Here is a 25,028-nt window from a genome sequence, read left to right on the forward strand (position 1 = left end):
TTTTTTAGACTATATTGCTTATTAAATATACAGTTGTATTGGTTTGCATATTGTTTTACAAATTATCTACAATATTATGATGCATATAAATCATTTAGATTATTGTATTGTGTCCATTCACAATGCACCAGTGATATTGAATAAAGATTTGATGTAAGTCCACATACACACAGATTAAAACGGAATTTATTGGTCTCACCAATCATAGTTATAGTGCAAACACGGTCTATGGGACTGGTAGATGATAGCATATACATAGCACACCTGCAAAAGCAAAAAAATATCATTGAAATTGCTACATTTATATATAGGAATTAGTTAGTAGGATGTCTTTAGAATATGTTGTCTATTAAATATACAGTTTTATTGGTTTGCATATTGTTTTTACAAATTATATATATATCATTATGATGCATAGAAATCATTTAGATTATCGCATTGTGTTTATCCACGATGCGTCAGTGATATCGGAGCAATGATTTGATTTAAGTCCACATGCACACACAGATTGAAAAGGAACTGATTGGTCTCATCAATTATAGACATAGTACAAACATGGTCTATGGGAATGGTAGATGATAGCATTTACATAGCACACCTGCAAAAGGAATAAAATCAACTGGGTGGAGTGGATGCAGTATAAATAGGAGATAGTGTCTTGCCCAACTTTAGGAATCCCCCTGATGAGTCACGAGACCCTGTGATGTAACCAGGGCTTTTTTTCTCAAACAATAGGTGCTGGAACTCAACCACGACCCCCAAAACTCTTCCACCCACACACACCCTCCAAATCACATCAAATAGTGGGTGTGGTCAGTCAAATTTAATGAACAGTAGGAGAGTCTTAAAGGGGCATTAAACACCAGGATTGCATTACATACAGAGTGCATCAGGGGGGTTAAACACAGATTGCAGAGCTGTCACTTGTAAACACAGAAACCGCATTTTTGTGGTGAACCCAGCCTAAACGACCCTTTGAACCTACGTTCAAAGGCTGTGCAGTGCTTTAGGTTTACAAAACATTTGGTCTCGCAAATTCCCCCAAGGATTCACTGGGTCCATGAACCTTCGATATGCAGGATTCCTTGCAAACCCAGTGTAGCAGCAAACCCCAAGCTTATCCCTAGTTAGGTAGATATGAAAGATGTAGTATTTATCAAAAACGCTGAAGAATAGTTAAAAGCTAAACCATTTTTGGAAAGGGAAGATACAGTAAAAAAATAAGAACAAAATAAGATGAGGTATTAGCAAAATGTAATGAACCATTGAGTTTAAAATAATGAATAATCATTGCTGAACTGGCTCCAGAAAAAGGGAATTCAGGCATGCACCCATGAACTACTTAATGTATTATAGATGCCAAGCAGAAAAGCAACATGCTCATGTATATACACTCTTGGGGCTATAAAGATGTAAATGTTATTTGTTCCTAGAAGCAGCTTGGACATATAAGAATATAAATCAGGCTTCCCCTGCTGCTGTCCATGGTACTGAATCATTTATAATACTGCTAGACATACTGTACATAGAATATGTACAGTATATGAAGACAAACCACTACACACTAATTGCCTAAATGGGAATAGTACATCATACAATAAAGCTTCCAATGTTTATATTTGAGAACAATACACAAGAATCTAAATCAGAAAATAGCACATACATTAGTATATATTATAAGACCTTTGTGTCTTATAATACTTTAAAATGTATCATTGGTCAATTTATTTTAACTAGCATTATTCATATATTGCACATTTGCATCTTAGAAGGAAAAAAATATAATACGTATGTCTTCTATAACAGACATCAATTACTTATAATGGGTGTATGGAATTTGTTTCTTGCTACACTCATACCTATTTATACCTGTCACATCAGTGCACATTTGAGCTTGGAGAGGTTCTATAAGGACCACAAGCATCATCATTTACATTAGGGGAATAAATAGTACAAATTCTTGACATTACAATGGTGAACTAGAACAATAGTTAGTTTTTGTTAAGGAGTCTGAGAGTAAAGGAAAGGTATAAATGGCACCGTTATCAAGAAGTATTTAAATATGAACATAGGAATAGAACACTTTCCCTTTCCCCCGACTTACGTGTAGTTACTACACACATTCTTCTAGTTGCCAGAACACTAATGCCCCGTACACACGATCGGATTTTCCGCCGGAAAATGTTCGATGGGAGCTTGTTGTTGGAATTTCCGACAAGATTTGTGTGACCGTGTGTATGCAAGACAAGTTTGAGTCAACATCCGTCTGAAAAAATCCATGGATTTTTTTGTTGGAATGTCTGATCGTGTGTACGCAGCATATTAGCGCAACAATGGAAGTCCAATATAGCCCCAAATGCCTCAGAAGTACTCAGGAACACCCAAACCCACTATGTGTATGAATCGTTATTGGCCAACAGATGTGGCACCAACAAACAATTTGATATCCAATGGTAAATCTGGAAAAACTGGTTAAAATTACTTAAACTACACCACTTGCTGATATTCTCACTCATCCACACCCGCTTTTAGTTGCTTCTATGATGGTCAGACCAAAACCCACCTATTCCCTACCTTGTTAATATCCCCACCCCTTGTTTAACCCCACAGTAATAACAATTAAAATTATCTTCATTTTGCATCTCACGCACATTTTACAGAGTGCACTCAGTTATTGGTTTTACGGACAACTTTGAGTTTGTTATGTGTTATTTGTTGTGCATCTGAAGAATATATACACTTCTAACCAAGTCACAGTATATTGTTAAATATATGTCTCTGTACACTTTTATACTTCTGTACTTTTTTACTTTTGGTACATTATGTTGTAACAAGACTTCAATAAAAAATAATAATAAAAAAAAAAAGAAGTATTTAAATAATGGAACTGTACACTTGTACAAATAATCAAGAGGTGTTACCTTAAAGGGGGGGGGGGTTAGTCCACCTTTACCTATGCAGATAAGGGGCATCCGTAGATAAAAACAAACTGTGCAGCTTTGACCAAGGTTGAATAATGTCCTTGCTATAGGTGTAAACAATTTACATACCTAATGAAACATGACCTGAAAACTCCCAGGGCGTTGCTAAGTGAGGTCTAGTCATTACTGTTCACCTCCACATCACAGGAGTGGACTCTCAAACGCTGAGCTCAGAGCTACTGCATCAGCAGAGAGAGAGAGAGCGTGTGAAGGGGTTGGAATCAGACACAAAACTCAGATCTGTGATGGAGGAGGTGAGCAGTAATGACTAGGCATCACTTAGCAATGTCCTAACAATGTCCTGGGGGTATTCCAGTTAGGCCCCTTTCACCCTACCGTGACTTCAAAATCGCACAATTTTGACACAATTTTGATGCAATTTCAGGGAATGCATGTGTAACTCGCATCAAAGTCGGACCAAAGTAGTGCAGGGACTACTTTGAAGTCGGCACGACTTGAAGTCGCATTAATATGAATGGTAGTCATTGGAAATCATGGGGTACGACTTGTTATATGACTTTTCAGTCCAAGTCGTAGGACAAGTCATACAAGTGTGAAAGGGGCCTTAGACTTCATGATATATGTAAATGGCCTACACCTATAGCAAGAGTATTATTCAGCTTTAGTCAGAGCCCCACAGTTTGTTTTTATTTACGAACACCCCTTATCTGCATAGCCAGTTTTGTTTTTTTGGAAGTTGAACTAACCATTTAAATTATAAAATTAAATTTATGAGAATATTTTTATAGCCATCTATAATATATACTAATATCATTTGTGACTAGTTCAAAGTCTTATAAGTATACAGTAGCTTATCCAATGGCAATGATCACACGTGCCCATATAAATGCAGATTAGTCATTTTTACCAAGTGACAGTGAATTTATCAATAACAGATCAATTTGGATAAATACGTAAAAATTCCCTCATCCCTATTTTCTTATTTAAATGGCTAGTAATATATGATCTAATGCCACAGTCTAACATTTTCCCTGACATGTACCAATTGTAGCTAAGAGAGACTCTACATGACTGTAATTGCAATTAATTTGGAATAGTAAAGATCCTGTTCACATATAATAGATTAAAAAATGCATATAAGTGGAATACCTGCCTTTCAGAGATTAGTAGTTACTTTCGCAAACATATATTGTATCATCTACATGTGCCAGAGTCAAAGACTAATGAACAAATGTTTAAAAGAAATTAAATATTGTTTACCTGTGGACTTAGCCTTTAACTTGTAAATTCCAAATTATTGCTCTAAAACTCATCCTAACTTTTAACCATTACTTAATCTCAAATTCTCCTCAAGCTAAGCCATAAGTAGTGATATTATCGCAGAAAATAATATATTATCAGAGCGATCAATACCAAAAGAAAAACACTAAAGTTAAATAAAATAAATAATAAATAAATCTATGCTGCAATAGATCAACCTGGAATATTGGTATGTGTTATACAGTATACTGTATATAGAGAGAGTATGGGGGGATCAATCATAGGAAAGTAAAGTATGGCCCCAAATATCAAAAAATGTACTACTTTCCTACCCATGAAATATAGAACTCCCTACCAGATATAATTGTTGTAACCAAATAAGACAAATAATGTTTTGTGCATTATCTACTTGAAAATACATTGTATTTGAATCAGCTCTTATGTATGTATTTTTGTTATATGTATTTGATTTTGGTATAAATACATTTTAAACACACGAATTTGTTATACAATCCTTTTTCTATCATCTGCTTATAGCTCAAGGCTTACTGGATGGCAAGTGTTCTTTTTGTGTTTTGCATTTCACAAATGAAATAGTTAGGAGCAGAAGTCTGCATTCTTCCCCATGCTGTTGGGAAGCAGACTTACAATGCGGAAGGTTTCGCTTTTTTATTAAAGTCTGCTTTCAGGACTTTCAGTCACAAAGGAGATACTGTGAGTGACTGTTCATAATCCACTAAAGTTTCAACTCTTTTAAGCTGAAAGGCAGCCAAAACCAAAAATAAAATCTTTTTTTGTACCACTTCTGAAAATGGGCAGCTTTGATGTTGAATTTGCCATGGCAAGCTTGAGTTTAAAAGTAATTCTAAACCCAAGAAGAAGAATTTTATGTTTAATATGTAAAGCAGCTTACCAGTCTTAGATGTGGTAGTTGCAATATTTTTTTTTCTAATCTTTTCTTCTGCCCTTTCCTTCTAATACTTCTAATACTCTTCTACTATTTTCACTTGGTGACCCTGCCAGACCGGACCACATTACCCCCGATCTCTAACAAGGGGGTTTTACTGGTATGAGTTAACCAAGGATTTGTCTTTCATTTACCGTGCACCTTGGAGTACTTGGACCTTCCATTGTTGTTTGATAAGGATACCATTACTGGATGGGTGACATGAACTGAAGTCTACATGCATAAGAACTTACTTATGATCATTTCCCAGTTCCATCCATTACCCCTTGTCTGGGATCACCAGCCCCTACTCTATTAACATATGTACATATACACTATATTACCAAACTTATTGAGATGCCTGCCTTTACATGCACATGAACTTTAATGGCATTCCAGTTTTAGTCCGTAGTGTTCATTATTGAGCTGGTCCCCCCTTTGCAGCTATAACAGCTTCAACTCTTCTGGGAAGGCTGTCCACAAGGTTTAGGAGTGTGTCTATGGGAATGTTTGACCATTCTTCCAGAAGTTCATTTGTGAGGTCAGGCACTGATGTGGACAAGAAGGCCTGCCTCACAGTCTCTGCTCCACAGTCTCTGCTCCAATTTATCCCAAAGGTGTTCTATCGGGTGGAGATCAGGACTCTGTGCAGGCCAGTCAAGTTGCTCCACCCCAAACTCGCTCATCCTAATCTTTATGGACCTTGTTTGTGCACTGGTCCAAATCATTTGGTGGACGGCTGATTATGGTGTGGGGTTATTTTTTCAGGGATTGCACTTGGCCCCTTCACTTCCAGTGAAGGGATACCAAGACCATACCAAGAAACACTTTGGACAATTTTATGCTCCCAACTATGTGGGAACAGTTTGGGGAGGGCCCCTTCCTGTTCCAACATAACTGTACACCAGTGCACAAACAAGGTCCATAAAGACATGGATGAGTGAGTTTGGGGTGAAAGAACTTGACTGGCTTGAACAAAGTCTAGACTTTAACCTGATAGAACACCATACAAACCATACAACTTATAGTTAAGTATATATATATATATATATATACTTTCTAGCTTATCCATCTATCTTATCTTATCTTACACTTTAACTCCTATCTTATACATCTATTTATACTTGTATAAGGAAATTATTCATCGTAATCATCTTATCTTTAAATCTAATTTTTGTTTTGTTAAAAAAAAAAAATAATAATAAATCTGGCCTCCAGCCTCCCCTCCAAGTGCACTCCTTTATTTCTAGATGGTAAAAAACAAAAAACAAAGATACACATATAACTTATCTTATAATATACTGTCTGTCATAGCCATCTGTCTTATCTTATCTTACCTTACAATATAACTTCTATATTATCTATCTACAGTATATTATATATGTATATAAGATTATTATACATCTTATCTTTATGTTTAATTTTTTGTTTTTGTTTTTTGCTTTAAAAAAAAAAAAAAAATCCGACCTCCAACCTCCCCTTAGAGCCAGCCAAGCACACTTCTTTATTTCTAGATGGTGAAACAAAAAACAAAAGCAAACATACTACAACTTATAATATACTTTATATCTTATGTTATATTATCTTACCTTTAATTCTATTTTTTTTAGCTATCTTATCAGTACATCTATCCTATGTTAATAATATGGACATGCCAACTTACCTACATACCTACCTACAAAACTCTACACACGTACCTTTGGGGTGAGTGGGGGTTTCACTTATCTTATCCTCCTCTATGCAATATCTTATCTAATCTTACAATATAACAGCTATATTATACATCTAATGTATACTTATATAAGGAAATTATTCACCTTATCTTTAAATCTATTTTTTTTTTGTTTAAAAAAAAAAAAAAATCCGCCCTCTAACCACCCCTTATAGCCGGCCAAGCACACTACTTTATTTCTAGATGGTAAAACAAAAAAACAAATACATACATATACAACTTATCTTATAATTTGCTTTCTAACTTATATATCCATCTTCTCTCATCTTGCCTTACAATATCACTTCTATCTTATCCATCTACTGTATATCTTATATGTATACATTTTATCTGTATATATCATTTTTTTTTGTTTTTTTGTTTTTCTTAAAAAAAAAAAAAAATTCAGCCTCCAACCTTCCCTTATAGCCGGCCAAGCACACTCCTTTATTTCTAGATGGTAAAACAAAAAAAAAAGGCAAACATACTACAACTTATAATATATTTTACATCTTATCTTATCTTTAGTTCTGTTTTTTTTTCTTTTTTTTAGGTCTTATCAGTACATATATTCTAGGTTATTATTATGGACATGCCAGCTTACCTACATTCTTACCTACAAAACTCTACACACTTACCTTGGGGTGAGTGGGTGTTTCACCTATCTTGTTCTCCTCTATGCAATCTAATCTTACAATATAGCGTCTACATTTTACATCTATCTTATACTTATGTAAGGAAATTAGTCACCTTAACTTTAAATCTATTTTTTTTTTTGTTTAACCACTTCAGCCCCAGAAGGATTTACCCTCTTAATGACTAGGCCATTTTTTGCGATACGGCACTTCGTTGCTTTAACTGACAATTGCGCGGTCGTGCGACATTGTACTTGTTTTATTTTTATTTTTTGAGCTATAAAACAAAAAAAGCGACAATTTTGAAAAACAACAACATTTTTAACTTTCTGATATAATATATATCCGAAAGTTAAAAAAGTAAAAAAAACAATTTATTCATCAGTTTAGGCCATTATGTATTTTTCTACATATTTTTGGTAAAAAAAAATCCCAATAAGCGTATATTGATTGGTTTGCGCAAAAGTTATAGCGTCTACAAAATAGGGGATAGATTTAGGGACTTTATTGTTTTTACTGGTAATGGCGGCGATCTGCGATTTTTAGCGGGACTGTGACATTCCGGTGGAAAAATCTGACCCTAAGTGACACATTTTGGGGACCAGTGACACCAATACAGTGATCAGTGCTAAAAATGCACTAATCAATGTATAAATGACACTGGCAGGGAAGGGGTTAACTGTGTTCCCTGGGTGTGTTCTAACTGTGTTGGGGTTGGAATCACTGGAACAATACAGAGATCGCTGTTCCTGATTACTAGGAACAGCCGATCTCAGTGTTGTCCCCTGTCAGAATGGGGATCCACCTTGTTTACATAGGCAGATCCCCGTTCTGTGGAGCAATCGCGGGTTGTCGATAGACATTGAGTCCGCCGGACCTGCGCGCAGCAGGCATGTGCACCCACAGTATCTCTTGCACAAAATCACGTACAGGTACATTGTTTTGCACAGCTGGGCTGCCCTGCTGCAGTATATGTTCGGTGGGTGGTCCGGAAGAGGTAAAAAAATAAAATACGGCCTCCAACCTCCCCTTATAGCCGGCCAAGCACACTCCTTTATTTCTAGATGGTGAAAAATTATGGCCTCCAACCTCCCATTATAGCCAGCCAAGCACACTCCTTTATTTCTAGATAGTAAAACAAAAAAACAAAGACAAACATATACAACTTATCTCATAAATGATACTTTCTATATTATCCATCTATCTTATCTTATCTTGCCTTACAATATAACTTATATCTTATCCATCTACTGTATATATCTTATATGTATACATTTTATCTTTTATATATACTTTTTTGTGTTTTTGTTTTTCTTAAAAAAAAAAAAAACTGCCTCCAACCTCCCGTTATAGCTGGCCAATCACACTCCATTGTTTCTAGATGGTAAAACAAAAAAAAAACAAACAACTTAGAAAATACTTTCTATCTTATTTTATCTTATCTTATATTTAATTCTATTTTTTGGTTTTTTTTTTAGTTTTTTCAGGTTTGTTTTTTTTAGCTATCTTATCAGTATCTTATCTTATTATTACTGACATGACATTACTGACATTATTATTACCAACATACTTACCTACAAAACTCTACATATTTATTTTTGGGGTGAATGGGGGTTTCACTTATATCATTCTCTGTGTAATATCTTATCTTATCTTAGCGTAGCATATAATATAACACTTATCTTATCTTATTTAGCTATCTTATCTTTAAATCTTCTTTTTTTTTCACTTATCTTATCCTCCTCTATGCAATAGATTATCTTATCTTGTCTTATCTAATCGTACAATATAACATCTATATTATACATCTATCTTATACTTATATAAGGAAATTATTCACCTTATCTTTAAATCTACTTTTTTTTGTAAAACAACAAAGACAAATATATTCAACTTATCTCATAATATACTTTCTATCTTATCCATCTATCTTATCTTATCTTGCCTTACAATATAACTTCTATCTTATCCATCTATATCTTTATATGTATACATCTTATCTTTATACAGTATCTCACAAAAGTGAGTACACCCCTCACATTTTTGTAAATTTTTTATTATATCTTTTCATGTGACAACACTGAAGAAATTACACTTTGCTACAATGTAAAGTAGTGAGTGTACAGCTTGTATAACAGTTTAAATTTGCTGTCCCCTCAAAATAACTCAACACACAGCCATTAATGTCTAAACCGCTGGCAACAAAAGTGAGTACACCCCTAAGTAAAAATGTCCAAATCAGGCCCAAAGTGTCAATATTTTGTGTGGCCACCATTATTTTCCAGCACTGCCTTAACCCTCTGGAGCATGGAGTTCACCAGAACTTCATAGGTTGCCACTGGAGTCCTATTCCACTCCTCCATGATGACATCACAGAGCTGGTGGATGTTAGAGACCTTGCACTCCTCCACCTTCTGTTTGAGGATGCCCCACAGATGCTCAATAGGGTTTAGGTCTGGAGACATGCTTGGCCAGTCCATCACCTTTACCCTCAGCTTCTTTAGCAAGGCAGTGGTCATCTTGGAGGTGTATTTGGGGTCGTTATCATTTTGGAATACTGCCCTGCGACCCAGTCTATGAAGGGAGGGGGATCATGCTCTGCTTCAGTATGACACAGTACATTTCTACAGTTCATGGTTCCTTCAATGAACTGTAGCTCCCCAGTGACAGCAGCACTCATGCAGCCCCAGACCATGACACTCCCACCACCATGCTTGACTGTAGGCCCCTGATGTTGCACTTTTGGTGACGAAACATTGGGTAAAGTCTGGGATGTGTGATGCAGATGGTGAGCGGTGATGTGGCGGCCATCTTAGTGGTTTGAAATGCTGGATGTTTCTACATGCCTGTTTTACTTACATTAAATGTGAGTGGATCCATTTTTATCTTCGATAAATTGGTTTGTATCTATCATTGCGCAATAAGCGTGCCTTTCTATTTTTATATACATGTGGATGCTGGAACTTGCCTGCAGTAGGTCTTTTCTGGATGTGGAGTGATTTCCTTACCCTTAATGGTCTCACATAAGGTGGAGCAGCTTTAACCGCATGTGGAGTGGAACGGTGTCTGTAGGAAGGATCAATTGTGCCGCTATTCAGTATATTTAACCACTTCAAGCCCACGGACGTCATATGACGTCCTGGGCTTTGGGCGGGTATATCTGAATGATGCCTGTAGTTACAGACATCATTCAGATATTGCCGGTTTCAGCCGGCGAATCTCTACACCATAGGAAGGATCATAGCGGCTGTTCCGCCGCTTGATCGTTCCTATGGGAGGCGAGAGGGGACGTCTCCCCCCTCCCGCCGCCCTCCGGTGCTGGCTCCGACTCACCGTTACGATCGGTGATGCGGAGAGTGGATCCGCCGGTGCCGGATGTAGATCATAGAGATTTCCGGTGGACCAGATGGTCCCTGGAGTCTCTATGATCGTCGGAGGCCGGGCGCGATGTCACGCGATGGATGCCTCTCCATTCAAAAAAACTGTGCCGCTTCGGCTGGAAGCGGCGATCATTTTATTTTTTATTTCAGGCTTCCCAGCCTAGTGGTGAGATATGGGATCTTATTGACCCCATATCTCACTATTAAGATCACCTGACATGTCATATTGCTATGCTATTACAAGGGATGTTTACATTCCTTGTAATAGGAATAAAAGTGATAATTTTTTTCTTTTTCAAAAAAGTGTAAAAATAAAAAAAAAAAATATAGTTAACAATAAAAAAAAAAAATTTTAAAGCGCCACTGTCCCCGTGTGCTCTCACGCAGAAGCAAACGCATACGTAAGTCCAGCCCACATATGAAAACGGTGTTCAAACCATACATGTGAGGTATCGCCGCGAACGTTGGAGCGAGAGCAATAATTTTGGCCCTAGACCTCCTCTTAACTCAAAACATGTAACCAGTAAAAAAATTTCAAGCGTCGCCTATGGGGATTTTTAAGTACTGAACATTGGCGCCATTCCACGAGCAATTTTGAAGCGTGACATGTTAGGTATCTATTTACTCGGCGTAACTTCATCTTTCACAAAATGCAAAAACATTGGGCTAACTTTACTGTTTTGTGTTTTTTTTTTAAACACAAAACTGTTTTTTTCCCCCAAAAAAGCATTAGAAAAATTCCTGCGCAAATACTGTGTGAGATAAAAAGTTGCAACAACCACCATTGAATTCTCTAGGGTCTTTGCTAAAAAAACATATATAATGTTTGGGGATTCTATGTAATTTTCTAGCAAAAAAATGATGATTTTTACATGTAGGAGCAAAGTGTCAGAATTGGCCCGGTATTGAAGTGGTTAAAAGTGTATACCCCATACACTGATGGTAAGAGTCAGCACTATTGGGTGATGGTGATGGTCTATCTTTCCTTCCATATATGAAGACACCTTAAAGGGACTTTATGCTGATTGATCAAACTTTTTTTGATGAATTTTAATATTGATTTTTATTTTTAAGCGCTACCCCTCCTTTCCCATTTCTTTCAATTGTACCAAGTAATCTAGTGTTAGCAGCATTTTATTTTTTGTATTTCATTATTCATTTCCTTTGTATCTGGCGCAACAAATCCCTGTACTATTATTACACAAAGATAACCCGAGTAAATACAAAATTATCAGTATACAGTGCTGTGAAAAAGTATTTGCCCCCCTACCTGATTTTTTTTTTTTTTTTGCATATTTGTCACATTTAAATGATTCAGATCATCAAACAAATGTTAATATTACATAAAGATTACCCGAGTAAATACAAAATGAAGTTTTTGAATGACGATTTCATTTATTAAGGGAAAAAAGCTGCCAAACCTGCCTGGCCCGATGTGAAAAAGTAATTGCCCCTCTAAACCTAACAACTGATTGTGCCACCCTTGGTGGCAACAACTGCAATCAAGCATTTGCGATAACTGGTAATGAGCCTTTCACATCTCTGTGGAGAAATTTTGGCTGACTCTTCTTTGCAGAATTGTTTTCTTGTCAAAAGATTTTATTAATGTATACAGACAAAGGCATAACAGACATGTGGAGGGATATGTCATAAGTTACATGCTGAAGATCATATTAAATAGAAAATTGTTGGACATGGCGGGACTTTAAATGAGGTCATGGACACGGTGAAGGAAACTAAAATGGATATACATGTTTATTGAAAAAATGAGATGCATAAACCCAATCAAAAGGGAAACACATGAAGAAAAGACATTATAATGAACATCATTTCAATGGTAAATTGCAAACACATATGTATGCGCATATGCAATAACGACAAGAACATATCAAACTTGGCGTCACATTGTGGTCTCATTGATGGATAATACATACAAACATTCCATATATATACATGTAAAATGCAGCAGCACCAGTGGAGGGAAAACAGGTAAAAACAGTAAACATGCTGATAGAATAATAAAAGATGTTCTGGATAAAAGGTGTGTTGTAGACATGTGTCTAAATCCCATGTGTCCAACGCGTTTCGTGTGAAGGACACTCATCAGGGGCAGATATTCAGGGGACATCTAAAGCATGAATGAAATCTATGGTAAGTCTACTGGTAATTGAACATAGCAAGCAAGGGTGGAAAACACCCTAAATACTTACATGGAGTCCATACATAGGGGTGTGTGGTTAATGCAGAACCTGGACCAAACATGTGCATCTGTCCCGGGAGCTGAGGTATGTTGGAGTCAGCGTTGGCGAGGTGGGCTCACACAAGCCTCCCCCAAGACAAGGTGCCCAAGTGATGGTAAAAAGTGGTAAAAAGAAAAAGAAAAAGAAAAAGAAAATGGAGCACCAAAATGGACAGCCTAAAAGGGTGAATGAAACAATGTATCAAATTGTGCTGATACAAAAGGGATGAAATAAATAAGTATAGGTCTGTTGGGGATGGTGGAAAAGGATGTCTGTGCCAGGAATAGCATTGGTAACAATAGTTATACAGCCAACTCCATAACATGGTGGAGTGTAGTGTGTATAGAGGGATAGGGAATGCACGGCAAGGACATAACCAGTTCCAGCAGGCCGATCAGTGGGAAATACCAAGCAGGTAGAATGGTAAAAAACAAACCCCAAACTGGTGGTGCCTGGCTTGGTCCAAAAGAGCGCTGTAGTGCAGTGTGGCGTCTCTGAAAGATGGCACCCAATTGTGTTGGAGGAGGCAAGATATAAACCCAATCTGCACACGTGCACGCTGACCCAACACCCAGCGCCACCCTTGCACGGCGGGGATGGGGAGTGGCCTCAACACAGACCGTGCATTACGTCTGTGGGGAAAACCCCCTGTTACCATCTAGCCGGCAATGATGGAGAGTAACACGCTCCTCGTCGTGACGCCAGCTGTGACATCACTAGTGGAGCGGGATGGGTGGTGCCGATGCTCTGTGGGAACCCACCCACCCCCCAGCATCAAAAAAGAGATGGAGGGGAGGGGAGGGGGGGAACCCAGAGAGCATCGCAGCTCCCAGGAATCAGGTACAAAAGCGGCCCCGGATGTGGCAGACCACAACGTAGAGATCCCTAGGTGAACATACCACAATGTGCTGCATGATCTCCTAGGAAGTGCTCAGAGTCTGCAAGACCAGGATACAAAAAGAGGGGCATCCTAGTCATAGAAACCTAACACCACGGTGGCAGGGGAATACTGCCAACCACTGTCCATGGATCTCCATCCCTATACGAAGAGAAAAGAGGGGGTATTTGGGACTTTAGATGAGGCACATATTAAAATGTGCCTCCATCCCTGTTGCGGAAAATTGTTGGACATGGCGGGACTTTAAATGAGGTCATGGACACGGTGAAGGAAACTAAAATGGATATACATGTTTATTGAAAAAATGAGATGCATAAACCCAAGCAAAAGGGAAACACTGTGTTTCCCTTTTGCTTGGGTTTATGCATCTCATTTTTTCAATAAACATGTATATCCATTTTAGTTTCCTTCACCGTGTCCATGACCTCATTTAAAGTCCCGCCATGTCTAACAATTTTCCGCTACAGGAATGGAGGCACATTTTAATATGTGCCTCATATTAAATAGAGACAAATTATAAATTACAGTATAGGAATCATAAACAAGGTGAGGATATTTTTAAAAAAACAATAAAAAACAAAACTGCAAAAAAAACCTTTTCACCAAGAATGCAGTTACGATTAGTAATAAACAATGGAAGAGATATGTGTCCATAAAACTGAGGAAAACATTGGACTTCAACATTTATATCATTTATAAGAGGAATAGAAAAGAGAAAAGGGATAAGGGAAGAGCGAAGAGAGAAAGTGAAAAAAAGAAAAAAAGAAAAGAAAGAAAAGAAGAAGGATAAAAAGATGTTCACCAGAATGGAACAAGGAAACCTGTGAGAATGGATGAGCACTGAAAATTATCCATTAGGGTCATCTACCATGGCATTAGGACCAATTGGTCACTAGACTTTTTTGTGAGAAGTATTTAACCCACGGATTCCAGATATTTTCAAATTTGAAAATAAGATTTTTTCTATAGCATCCATTTTGGAGTGGATCATAAAGTTATTCATTCTATGATTAGTTACAGTGACCACTATAGATGGGGTTTTTCAAGCTTTCGCCATGCAGAATTGTTTTCATTCAGCCGCATTGTAGGGTTTTCCAGCATGAACGGCCTGTTTAAGGTCATGCCACAGCATCTCAATTGGATTTAAGTCCATACTTTGACTAAGCCTCTCCAAAATCTTCATATTGTTTGTTTTAGCCATTCAGAGGTGGACTTGCTGGTGTTTTCGGATCACTGTCCTGCTGCATAACCAAAGTGTGCTTGAGCTTGAGGTCTGGAACTGATGGTCGGACATTCTCTTTCAGAATTTTCTGGTAGAGCGCAGAATTCAATGACGGCAAGTCGTCCAGGTCCTGAAGCTGCAAAGCATCCCCAGACCATCACACTACCACCACCATGTGTGACTGTTGGTATGATGTTCTTTTTATAAAATGCTGTGTCAGTTTTACATCAGATATAACGGGACCCACACCTTCCAAAAAAGTTCAACTTTTGTCTCATCAGTCCACAGAATATTTGCCCAAAAGTCTTGGGCATAATCATGATTTGTTTGACAAATGTGAGGGAAGCCTGTGTGTTCTTTTTGGTCAGCAGTGGCTTTGGCCTTGGAACTCTCCCATGGATGCCGTTTTTGCCCAGTCTCTTTCTTATTGTTAAATCATGAACACTGACCTTACCTGAGGCAAGTGAGACATGCAGTTCTTTAGATGTTGTTCTGGGTTCTTTTATGACCTCCTGGATGAGTCATTGTTGTGCTCTTGGAGTAATTTTGGTTGGCTGGCCACTCCTGGGAAGGTTCACCACTGTTCCAAGTTTTCTCCATTTGTGGATAATGGCTCTCACCGTGGTTGGCTGGAGTTCCAAAGCCTTAGAAATGGCTTTGTAACCCTTTCCAGACTGATACATGTCAACTACTTTGTTTCTCATATGTTCTTGAATTTCTTTAGATTGAGGCATGATGTGTTGCTTTTTTAAATCTTTTAGTGTGCTTCACTTTGTCAGACAGCTTCTATTTAAGTGATTTCTTGATTCTACAGGTCTGGCAGTAATCAGGCCTGGGTGTGGCAAGTGAAATTTTACTCAGCTGTCCAAAATTTGATTGATTACAGTTCATTCATGATTTAGCAAGGGGGGGGGCAATTACTTTTTCACATAGGGCAAGGCAGGTTTGGACAGCTTTTTTCCCTTAATAAATTAAATTCTCATTTAAAAACTGCATTTTGTATTTAGTTGAGTTATCTATGTGCAATATTAAAATTTGTTCGATGATCTGAATCATTTAAGTGTGACAAATATGCAAAAAAAATAGAAAAATCAGGAAGGGAGCAAATACTTTTTCACACAACGGTATCTATCTTAATAATATGGACATGCATACTTACCTACAAAGCTCTACACATTTACTTTTGGGGTGAGTGGGGGTTTCATATATCATATCATTCTCTATGTAATATCTTATCCAGTGGCGGCTGGTGTTCAACATTTTTGGGGGGGCGCAAACAAACTGAAAAATACTGAAAAAAAAACATCAATTTCAGCTTCACTGTGCCCATCAAATGCAGCCACTGTGCTCCATCATATGCAGCCACTTGTGCCCATCATATGCAGCCACTTGTGCCCCATCATATGCAGCCACTTGTGCCCCATCAAATGCAGCCACTTGTGCCCATCATATGCAGCCACTTATACCCCATGCTTAGGTGCTCCACCATGCAAACTCTTCTATGGTGGCTTTCTAGAGATCAAATCTGTCTGCGGAAGATTCATGTGGTGTGGCGTTATCTGATGACTAAAATGAACAGATGTAAATGACATACCTTTTTGATGAGATTGTTCAAATCATGGTCCAAGCCATATGTTGATAAAATGGAGGACTCGAACCAGGCGGGTGATTGGCCAGTTGCAATGGCAAACAATGTAGCTCCGAAAGAGTACCAATCCACCGTTGTGTTGTAGGGCTTTCCATCAACGATCTGTCAAGAAAAGAGAGATAAGATGTGTAAGTTATGCCATATTACACAAATCATCATAGCAGGCAACAACTACAATATGGTAATGATCTTTAGATTTGATCAGATCTATTATAAAGTCCGCTCTTTCTGAATGTTACAGTTAGGGCTTGTTTATACTTGGGGTGGGGGGTTTGGTAAAAACAGAAGCTTAGGGCCTGTTTTTTCTGCTCCCTTAAGCTGCAAAGGCAGCTGGATCGGAGTATACACATGCTTTGAGCATGGCAACACAGATTGCTTTCCAGAGATGTGGCATTGATGGCCACAAGTTTAAACATTGCCTCAGGAAAAGTTCCTTAATTACCGTATTTATCGGTGTATAACACTCACTTTTTCCCCCCGCAAATCGTGCGCAAATCATGTGTGCGTGTTATACGCCAATTTCTGGCTGCCTCGGGGGGGAAGGATTGGGCGAGCGCCGCCAGATTACACAGAGCCGCAATCTCCTGTACACCCGCCGCTCAGTCACACACTGTCCCGCCTCCTGGCCTGGCATTGGACAAGTGTTCTGTCTATAATATGAGCCGGGCCAGGAGGCGGGACTGTGAGTGACTGCGATCGCCAGGTACACAGTAGATTGTGGCTCTGTGTAGTCTGGCACTGGTGAGGCTGCAATGATGGGCAAAGGCGAGGCTTTAGATGGGCACTGAGCAGGCTGCATTGATGGGCAATGGAGAGGCTGCAGATGGGCACTGAGCAGGCTGCATTAATGGGCAATGGTGAGGCTACAGATGGTCGAAGAGCAGGCTGCATTGATTGGTAATTGTGAGGCTGCATTGATGGGCACTGGTGAGGCTGCAGATGGGTACTGATAAGGCTGCATTGATGAGCTGTGACACTTATTTTGCTACAAAGTTCTTTATTTAAAATTTAAGTTTTTTTCCTGAAACTTCCCTCTTAAAATTAAGGTGCGTGTTATATGCCAATAAATACGGTTGTTTGCCTCTCACACCTGTTCATTCCCTATGGACCAGAGCAATTTTTACATTTTTTGCTATGGGCCTGTTTAGTCCCTGTTGTACCCCACAAATGGTTCGTTGTTTATGTAATTTTCTACTGACTGTTTCGTATTGCTTTCATGTCATAAGAATCACAGTCGGATTCAAGCCTAGTCGCCTCGGCGGCACAACGGTTTGCATCGGTCTTATCCTGCACACCAATTTGTAGTGGTTCTTACCATACCCTACGATTCATTATTTATTTTATTTATTTTTTGTCCGATTCACATCACCTCAGCAGCTACATGCAACACAGTCCACTCCGAACCTAGTCACACAAGCGGCACAACTGTTCGTGTCACGAGTATCCCACACCAATACGTAGCAGTCCCTATAACAAATCTACGATTCCTTACGTATGCCACTTCGCAGTTCCTTCCTACATATACAGTTTCTGCTATCCTTTTCTTTTTCGCCTATCAGTAGGTGACCTTTCTTGCAATCGCTGCAAGCTATGCATCTCATCATAACTCCTTGCAATCGCTGCAAAACACGCATCTCAGCATATACCCATTTGCAATCGCTGCAACATGCATCTCAGTATAAACTCCTTGCAATCGCTGCAAGAACACGCATCTCAACATTTACCCATTTGCAATCGCTGCAAAAACATGCATCTCAGTATAATCTCCTTGCAATCATTGCAAGATTGCGCATCTCAACATTTACCCATTTGCAATCGCTGCAAAAACATGCATCTCAGTATAATCTTCTTGCAATCATTGCAAGATCACGCATCTCAACATTTACCCATTTTTGCAATTGCTGCAACATGCATCTCAGTATAAACTCTTTGCAATCGCTGCAAGATACGCATCTCATGATAACTCCTTGCAATCGCTGCAAAAAACACGCATCTCAGCATATACCCATTTTGCAATCTCTGCAAAACATGCATCTCAGTACAAACTCCTTGCAATTGCTGCAAGATACGCATCTAAGCATATACCCATTTTGCAATCACTGCAAGAACACGCATCTCATCATAACTCCTTGCAATCGCTGCAAGATACGCATCTCATCATAACTCCTTGCAATCGCTGCAAGACACGCATCTCATCATAACTCCTTGCAATCGCTGCAAGACACGCATCTCATCATAACTCCTTGCAATCACTGCAAGACACGCATCTCATCATAACTCCTTGCAATCGCTGCAAGACACGCATCTCATCATAACTCCTTGCAATCGCTGCAAGACACGCATCTCATCATAACTCCTTGCAATCACTGCAAGACACGCATCTCATCATAACTCCTTGCAATCGCTGCAAGACACGCATCTCATCATAACTCCTTGCAAGACACGCATCTCATCATAACTCCTTGCAAGACACGCATCTCATCATAACTCCTTGCAATCGCTGCAAGACACGCATCTCATCATAACTCCTTGCATTTGCTGCAAAAAACACGCATCTCGGCATATACCCATTTTGCATCTCAGTACAAACTCCTTGCAATTGCTACAAATACACGCATCTTACCATTTACCCATATACAATCACTGCAAAACATGCATCTCAGTATAAACTCCTTGCAATTGCTGCAAATACACGCATCTTAGTGTTTACCCACTTGCAATCGCTGCAAAACATGCATCTCAGCATTTACCCATTTTTGCAATCACTGCAAAACACGCATCTCAGTATATACTCCTTGCAATCGCTGCAAAAACACGCATCTCAGCATATACCCATTTGCAATCGCTGCAAACATGCATCTCAACATATACTCCTTGCAATCCCTGCAAGCACACTCAGTGGTGCTCATACAGCCCACTTCATTTTTTAGTGGCACTTAATCGGTCACTCGTCTCCAGTGGCATTCATACGAGCCACTCATCGTTTTCGTCCGTCTTTTCTCCCTCAGGTCAGTCGAGTTCAGGTTCCATCCTGTACCAGGTTGGACGTTATTTCCCAGGTAAAAAAAACAAAAAAAAAACGCTATGTTTGCATCTCCACCAGGGCCAGTCGCATACAAGGGGGACACATAAAAAAAAAAGAAAAAAAAAAAAAAAGTAAAGAAATCTTGTTGCACTCATGTCACCCCTACTGCAGGTGTTCCCGGTCGACCGAGTTTCGATCATAACCAGGACCTCGCTACTAGAGCGTCAGTCAGGGCCTAGTTCATGGGCTTTTCTATCACATCATTCTGCAGCACCCTTTCACTATACCGTTACTTCACATACATCATTGGACGTGATCTCCAGGCGTTAGTTCTGTCACATATGTCTATACATGACACTCTGTTTTCGAAGGGCGACCCTTCACCTCGCAGACAAGGTCGCTTAACAGTAGACTTGCTGGCAGTGCAAGTGTTAGCAGGCCGAGCACACGTCACCCCCTACAGACCGCAACATTCCTACGTAGGCCTTACCAGACTTCTACTTCTCACCCCAGTACGCCCTGGGGTTCTGGTCTTCAGGTTTGTGCTTGCCACAGACAGGCACCCGAGCTATCGGTTATTTGGCCAGTCACCTCCTGGCCCACCTCGGTCGCCACGCACTCTTGTGAGTTTTCTAAATTTCCACTCAACATAAGTTCTGCACAACAGAACTCTGTCAGCTCCTGTCTATGCCTATCATTCCTTTTTCTGTACTTCTCCCTTTTTTCCTCCTCTCTGAGTTTTCTCTTTACCACTCCACTCTCTATCCTATGGCTATGACTCCTCTTAAATATGAGCACCCAGCCCCCTTTTTGTCTTCTGGCAGCGAGGACTTCACACCCGCCCCTCTGTTACCCCCCTAAGCGGCTCAGAGCGCGGCTGCCTACAGTCCCTCAGGGGATGGAACATCCCCCAAACTCATAGCTGAGTCGCAGGGATGTTCCCTTTCCTGCTAACAGCCAGGAAGGCAAAGCTTTTCAGGCTCCTCTTCCCACCTCCAGCTGCAGCTGGGCCCAACAGGCATCCCTACAATCCATCCACGGGGCCCAGCTGCACTCTTTGGTCTCCCCCTTAGCCGCAACAGTTCAGACGTCCAGACCAGAGTCACACCTTTGAAAGTTCGCCCATCCATGGCCCTCCCGGACCTGGTCATGGTCCCGATGACAGCTTCTCCTTCTGCAGGTACTCTGCACCTATCCTCCTCCCTGTTCATCTTGTCCCGACCAGCATCAGGGAGGATACATTGGAGGGCAAAGACGTCAATTGGCATCCCTGCTCATCTCAGTCTATGACTTAGCTGACAACAAATCATACGCCTGGGGGGATGTCTCAGTGGTTGTCAAGTCGAGAGACCCCAGCCTCAGTCGTAAGCTGTCAGCCACTGAGTTCGCCCTGGCCTTCGGGATGTTCAGAGATGTACTTTGTTCAGCCACCCTCAGCAGGAGGGAGGAGCAGGACTTATATCTTCATGCAGTGACAGATCTTGCTTACAAATATGGAGGTTTTGCCATCTACGACCATCGGTCATTTTCAGCCAAAGCAGCAGCGAGACTTGCCCAGTTCCAGATAAGCTCTGACTGGAGCCTCACAGACACGGAACTCTTTTGTTGCCACTTCGCCCACAAAGCTGACGGTTTCGCCCAATCCCTCACTTGAACCTGTTACACCAGGCCCAGTGTCACAGGGTTATCCATTATCCGGACGATTTTCTGCTTATCGAACACCTAGACATACCCCCCGGTAGATCTAGACAAGCTAAGAGAGGTCTTCAACAATCTCAATGAACACATAGTGGAAGGTCCAACACATTTCATAAGTTTCTCAGGCATCGTCCTGGATACGCACACCATGCAGCCTAGCCTGCCTTCTGACAAATTAGCTTGTGTTGGGTTGGTCATTCAGGAGTTTACCCAGTCACAGGAATGTACTAAAAGACAGCTGCAGTCCTTGATAGGGATGCTCAATTTCGCTATGAGAACAATTCCTCAGGGGCGGTCGTTCATCTCAAGGCTCTTAGTCTTTCTTGCCCGAGTGCAGGACCCGACCAAGTCCTCAGACTAGACCCAGCAGCAATAGCAGACTTGGCTATGTGGGACGAGTTCCTCTTCAACTGGAACGACATATCAATGTTTTTCCCTCCAGTATCAGCTCAGTCGCCCCAGGTAGTCAGATGCTGCAGCCTCCACTGGCTTTGCTGCAATTTTTGGCCATCACTGGTTTGCCAGACCTTGGCCCCCGGAAATCTGCCTGATTCCTGGTTTCCCTCGATCTTCGTCATTGTTCGAGCTGTACCCCATCGTGGTAGCAGCCCAAGTCTGGGGCCACACGTGGACAGATCAGACAGAGCTCTTCACCACAGACAACCAGGTTACAGCTGACATCATTAATAAGGGTAGATCCAAGTTGCTCCCTGTCATGTCCTTCCTGCGCAGTCTGCTGCAATTGTCACTACATCACCAAATTTAACAGTTACTGTAAGCATATCCCTGGCAAGTGCAATACCGCAGCCGATGCACTGTCCTGCTCCAATTTTGTCTCATTCTTCCAGCAGGAACCTGGAGCCGACCTGTCATCAACTCCTATCCCACCTTGGTCTCAACTAACAATAGATTGAAGCCACACCTTGCCAATGCAACCCGGCTCATCAACCACTCACTATTTAGCAACACACTAAAGGTTTATCCCACGGCCTGGAACACCTACCGTAGGTTCCTTGCCACTTGTCCCGGAACCACAGTAGATGACGTCACTCATGTCCTAGCCTTTATATCTTATTGCCACACACAGCTGGCTCTCCCTCATACCCCTATCAGGCTGTACCTGGCCGGTATCCAAGCCACTATGTCCTTTATCTTACGGAAAACGCAACAAACCGGACCCGGAGTGGATATAAACTTCTTTCGAAACAGCAACGCCTGGTGCCCAGCAACGATCTTTTGACCATCTGCTCTTTCACCTACCCAGCCAGCCAGTCTCCAGCCCGTTACTGCCTTTTCAGGTCAACCACCTGAGTGGAAATCAGTTTTTATTAAACATGTTTTGGTCTTACTGGTCAACTTAGGCCTAGACCCCAGGCGGTATTCTGAATATTCCTTTGGATCGGCGCAGCCTCAGCCACATCTCAGCACGGAGTACCAGACCATGTGACCAAGAAGCTAGGCAGGTGAAAGTCTGCCTGCTTTACCAGATATATATATTCCCTCAAGATGGCCCTTTCTCCAAGCTCACTCAATGAGGTTAGAGGCAATAAAGATACTTCCCTACCTGGTTATTTTTGGCCCCTTTTCTTGCCATACCTACCAGACGACCAAAAGCTACACCTCAGGTCTATTTATGTTGTGAGTCTTGTCGCGTGTTTATGTGATGCACATTTGTCTCGGTCTTAGGGCCACGACCATAAGTTAGAAGGCCAGTGTGCTGGCCTGAATTTATGAGAGGAGCCCGGAGGGTATTTAAGCTGACCACTTCCCCTTCCTCTTTGTCAGTTTCAGTGCACGATACCCTCCCTCCCATTCCCCTTTTTACAGCACTTCTCAGCAAATTCTCTTCCACAATCATCCATTACTTATCTTGGGTATGGCCCCTTTTCTTGCCATACCTACCAGACGACCAAAAGCTACACCTCAGGTCTATTTATGTTGTGAGTCTTGTCGCGTGTTTATGTGATGCACATTTGTCTCGGTCTTAGGGCCACCACCATAAGTAACTATATCCAGAAAGAGTGATACTCAAAGACATATACAAATACTCAAAATAAACCCAAAAAAACCCAAAAAGCAATCCAGTCCCAATATATGTGAAAAATAGATGTGAGATATAAATAGATAGACCAAGTCCAAGTTGTAACATCCAAACTCCTTCAAAGACCAACAAAACAAGAGTCTTTTATAATTCTTAGATGCTTGGTGACTTCCTATTGTGACTATGAACACAGGAAAAATCCAGGTGACTTTTGGTGCTCCCCCTCTTAGGTCCCCAATCACCCCTACAGGGGTATCTCGCATGTAGGATAGCCTTAGTGCCCAAATGGTGTTTCCAGCATTGACATCCAATATCCAACTTTTATGGATCGCCCAAAGATATCTCTCGTCTGGATCAGATTGGGTGCAGGTGGAATCTCCAGGGGTAAAACACCCAGCTATACTTCTTTCTCTCACCACTTTCCAGTGCAGATAGGGGTATTCATGCAAAAAAATGAGATAAGGGCTCCCATAGTGTAGTATCAAACATTTGGAAAATGTTTTTATTTAAAATAACCAGCGGGAAAAAATAACAAATATATAAACAGAATCTAAAAAAGTTAAAAAAAATATATAAATAAAAACAAGCATTCCATATGCTGAAATATCCGCAAAGATCTACGGGAGAGTGATAGCTCCAGAGCCGTGGTTCCCGTTAGCGGCATGCGTGCCAGCTGGGTTCCACAGGCTTCCTAAGCCGCTATCGCACCCGGAAGTGACGTCAGTACTTGACTCTGCCTTACGTAAGTTTCGTTCTCAAATGTCTTCTGAGGCACTGCCTCAGATCTTCCAGTGAGGATACCTGTTCCAATGATAGCTCTCTCTGGGAGTTTTCTTCTAATTTCTTTTAGCCTACTTACAGAATTTTTATAGTTGAATATATTTTTTACTAACCATTTATCAAGTAAAGCAGTAGGGGGTACAGAATAAAGAAAAAAAGGGGGGTTGGGGGTAGTGGTAGACAAATACCACCACATACATGTTACACATAGTTAGGTCGTATAAATGCAGATTACATTACATGGGAGTTGCAGACAATAGCCTAAGCATTTAGTGTATCTAATCAGTTGGATATGTAAAATTGTATATAACTCAGGGGTGGGGAGGGATGGGGGGAAAAGGAAGGGTAAGGGTAAGGGGGGTATAGATATACAGTTAGCGTGACTACTACCTTTCATTCTCAGTATGGCTGAGATTGGATTCTTAGGGGGCCATTCACTGGAGTGTGGTCATCTATTCATCTGGACCACTTACTCCGTGATTTTCCGGCTGTGGGAACAAAAGGCATCTCTCAGCTCATCCTCTAGTGATTCTGTTCAATAGTCTATCTGAGGTTGAATAATGGACCCAGACATACCATAGTTTAAGGTGTTTATCCCAGTT

The sequence above is a fragment of the Aquarana catesbeiana genome, linkage group LG03, assembly GCF_042186555.1.
Source record: "Aquarana catesbeiana isolate 2022-GZ linkage group LG03, ASM4218655v1, whole genome shotgun sequence".
Taxonomy (NCBI): Eukaryota; Metazoa; Chordata; class Amphibia; order Anura; family Ranidae; genus Aquarana; species Aquarana catesbeiana.